This window comes from Lampris incognitus, chromosome 2 (assembly GCF_029633865.1).
Source record: "Lampris incognitus isolate fLamInc1 chromosome 2, fLamInc1.hap2, whole genome shotgun sequence".
NCBI lineage: Eukaryota > Metazoa > Chordata > Actinopteri > Lampriformes > Lampridae > Lampris > Lampris incognitus.
Window position 1 is genome coordinate 59319198 of NC_079212.1, and position 4151 is coordinate 59323348.

Consider the following 4151-nt stretch of genomic DNA (forward strand, 5'->3'; position numbering starts at 1 on the left):
ATCAGACTGGTGATACGCTCACTTACACCACAGTGGGATTTCTCTACATGGCTTATTACAGGAGCCATTCGAACCCATCGACCAGGCCCCCTTGGATCTGCTATCTATCAAGGTAGCACTCTTATCGGCCCTCACCTCTGCAAAGTGTGCCAGTGAGCTGTGCACTATTGATGCATCCAAACTGCCTTGCCATTAGCAGAGACAGCAGCTCTGCTGCTATCAGACCTGACCAGACTTCCATTGCTGAGAACATCAAGAGTCCTTTTCATTCTATCATGGTAGAGACATCCCGTTAAGGTGTTGTTTCCTCCTCCACAAGCAGGTGAAAGGGAGAAGATTTTGCTTCTGTTATGCCCCATCCAAGTGCTGACTCATTATGTCAGTTGCACGGCAGTTATTAGGACTACACAGAAGCTGTTCAGCTTGGAGACTCGTCCCAAGCTCTTTCCAAACAGTGTCTGTCTCACTGGCTGTTCAAGGGCATCACCCAAGCATATACTAGTACGCACCAGGACACCCCAGCAGGGGTAAGGAGCACATGCCACACGCAGCATATCGGCTTTGTCCACATTGCTTGCAGGAGCACCAATGGAAGACATATGTGCGGCTGCATCTTGGTCTGTTTATCTGCTTTTAAGTGGTGTCTGACATTTCTCTCTGTCTCTTTTTGAAACCTCTCTGCCACTCTCTTGTATGCAGCAGGTTCTAACTACGCCACTGGCTTATATTAGTGGGTCTGGTAGACACATGGTTGGCAGTTATAACTAGACCGCTCAAATGCCTCTTCTCTTCTTGTTCCACCACTGGACACCCTCAGTCTTTCCTGTTCAGTTTCAATTCGTGACCCCTCTTCTGGGTCCCCGTTTCACCTCCCCTCATACCTCCCCCTTTACCTGCACTGTATGTTAGAAGGGATGTTTGCTTGTGCCCAGAACAACCAGCCCTCCACCAAACCGGCTACCATGTGTAACCTTTTGCCTTCGCTCTGTCTTGCCCTCCTCAGAACAGTGTCACCTGAGAGAACATTGATTATCTCAGTGAAGTGTTTGCTGAGATAATCAATGTTCTCGTATAATTGGCCCATTTGCCCCATCTTATTGTGCAACTTTGGGGCAATAGGCGCTGTCCGCTTGTTTTGAGTCTGATCCGTTCCACTGGATTGTGAGAGCAGGATTGTTTTTAAATGTAGTGGTCCAGCAGGGATTATATTGATATGGGCTCTGCTCGCTGCGTTGCTGTATCCCCTGAGGCAAAACTAGACGCTGTAGACTACATGAACTAGAACAATAATTACTTCTTGGTACTCTTGGTGGCAGGTATATGCACGCAAATTTCAGTGTGGCACTCTGCACTTGGGATTGGACCCATAAAGCAAAGCTAGACAGTGTTGCCTATGATCATAAAAGTTGAGTTACAATATGTACCTATTGGTTTAAACCCGAACAAGTCACATGGTCTCTTAAAACCGATTACAGTGAACCTGCAGTTTCATATGCACCTATGCCTAAACCAGTTGCTTTGTCCTGTGAGGATCATCTTACTGCCACTAGAGGTCACTTTATCTGAAGTTTAACTCAAACGTGCTCCACACATGGTTTAACTGAGATCTAAAGGGAGGCGTCTACTGCTCAGATCGTTTTAGTACTTAAAATGTTAACATCTTTCACTATATTGACTACTTTAACAATAATGTGCACCAAATGCAACATTGTGTTTGGTTCAAACATATTCAGAATGTGTCACATCTGCCTTAATCCTTTATAATGCCGGAGAGAGGTGATTATGTGACAAACTGAATAGGCCTGTTCACAGCAGTGTGCACGTAGCCTGCATCATCCGCCCATGTGCCATGAAGTCTAGACTGGAAAGAGAAGGCCTGTTCACAGCAGCATGCATGTACCCTGCATCATCCGCCCATGTGCCATGAAGTCTAGACTGGGAAGAGAAGGCCTGATCACAGCAGCATGCATGTACCCTGCATCATCCGCCCATGTGCCATGAAGTCTAGACTGGGAAGAGAAGCCTGTTCACAGCAGCATGCATGTACCCTGCATCATCCGCCCATGTGCCATGAAGTCTAGACTGGGAAGAGAAGCTTGTTGTTGGCTTTATTTTGGCATCAAGGCAAACAATAGCATTTGCAGAGATGGCGGTTTCCTACATTTATTTAGATTTTCTGGGGTATGGTATAGGTTGAGCTTTATAGGCAAACAGGCATCTCCTTTGCCACAACAGGAATATTCTTTATTTTCCCCGTAAGGACATGAGCTCAAAAAGCAAACTTTAATTTGCATGTTTGAAAACGTGATTGCTAATAGAGTAGGTTCCGGTGTTCCATCGATATATGCTACCTATCCAGGTGTGGTACTTAGCGGTTCTTGCATGGTTAGGAGAGGTTAGGGTTCGAATGCTATCGATTCGCGCTACGGCAGCATTTTTTGACAAGGCAGCATAAATCGTCAGAACACCGGCAACGGTATTGAAGGGGCTGTGGGGGAGACAAGGCCAGATGATGGAGCACGTTACGGACGATGCTCAGTGGGGGTGGGGGGGTGAGATTACGTATATGGAGAGGCCTGCAAAGCAGCACTGAAATACGCCGTGCGCCCTTTCAGTGTAGCAGGTTTTTCCATGGCTTCCAATCGGACCACCGTGCGTGTAATGGACATCCTGTCAGTAACTGTATTGTGAATACTACTCATACCTCGCCACAGTGTTGCAGACATCATGGTCACAACCAGTCAAGCAATTCTGAGTGACGGTTACCTGTAAAATAATAAGCTATGCCAGCTGATTACAGGTGCGCCCCTGGCTGTACATAGAGTATGCAAAACGGCACATCCTGTAATCCAAAGGGAAATGTGAATTTACATCTCCCATTTTTTGAGAAGTATTTTGCAAAAATATAAATTTACTGGCTTTTAGAATTAATGCTGGCATTGATGCCAAATAGTTTGGCAAACATTTCTCAAGTTTAAATGATCAGTCTTCCTTTTGAGCATGTGCAGAGTGTCATCAGTGTAGCTTGTTTCTTACAGCAGGAGTGTAAAACATTGCCCCTGTTACGATTGCCCCTGTTACGATTGCCCCTGGTCTTCCCCTGTGTACAGTGTGTTTACGTCTGGGCTGGACTAAAGGTACCTTCAAAGAGAATCTCACAGGTGCCCTTGTTGATCTTGTAGATTTGTCAGGAAATTAGACTGAGTCACATGTGAATTCAGTCATTTAATCACCTGTAGCTGTAGCAGTCACTTTATAACATGCAAAACACAACACAAAACATGTAAAATCAAAGCCTAAAGCTTTGATTTTGATTGGTTTAATTAATTGATTGAACTGATTAAATTAATTTAATTGATTTAATTTGATTCAAGATATTGGCTTATCTGTTAAATTTTCTGACTTCCCTTGGCAAATAATGAAACAGTTAATTGGAAAATCAGGAATCGAAAAATTGACAGATTTATATTTTAACCTTTACTGAGGATATTTAATTTATTGATCACTACATGTTCCTCTGAATTGTTGGTTTCAGGCGGAATAGGTGACTTGGTGGTAATCCAGTTTAGATGCAGTTTTGATGACGTTTTGCTGAACATGTGCTTCTTTTAGAACGACCACGGCGGTCATTATGACCGCCTTGGGATTTTCAAAGTTTAATAACTTTGTGGGGGGAGAGATACAGACCTGCCACTCCCTGAATGCTCCTAAAATTGCATGTTTGCATTTAAAATTAGTTTTCGATCAATTGTACAAAAAGTTATAAGACCTACCGAAAACGACCATGAGGGGTCAAAATGACCGCTTGTAATTTGCATGTGATGGTGTGCGTCATGTCAGTATTTATGACGTGTGTTGGTCGCGTCATTTCCTTCGTGAAGTTCATTGCTCTGTCCTAGAAACACATTAGCGCCCTCCAGTGCAGAGAAATAGTCTAAACTTGGTTTTTGATTATGCCAACATGTCTGGTTACAGACACACCATGACTACCACCGAGGCGTTGCAATATTTACAGGCATTGGACAGCGGCCATTATAAATTGTTTAAAATAGTAGTAACGTCATGTAGTTGTAGCGGTCATGTAAATCCTACAAGCAGCTGCGTACTAAACCCCTGAAAGAGCAAGTTTAGTTGTCAATTGCAGCTAAACC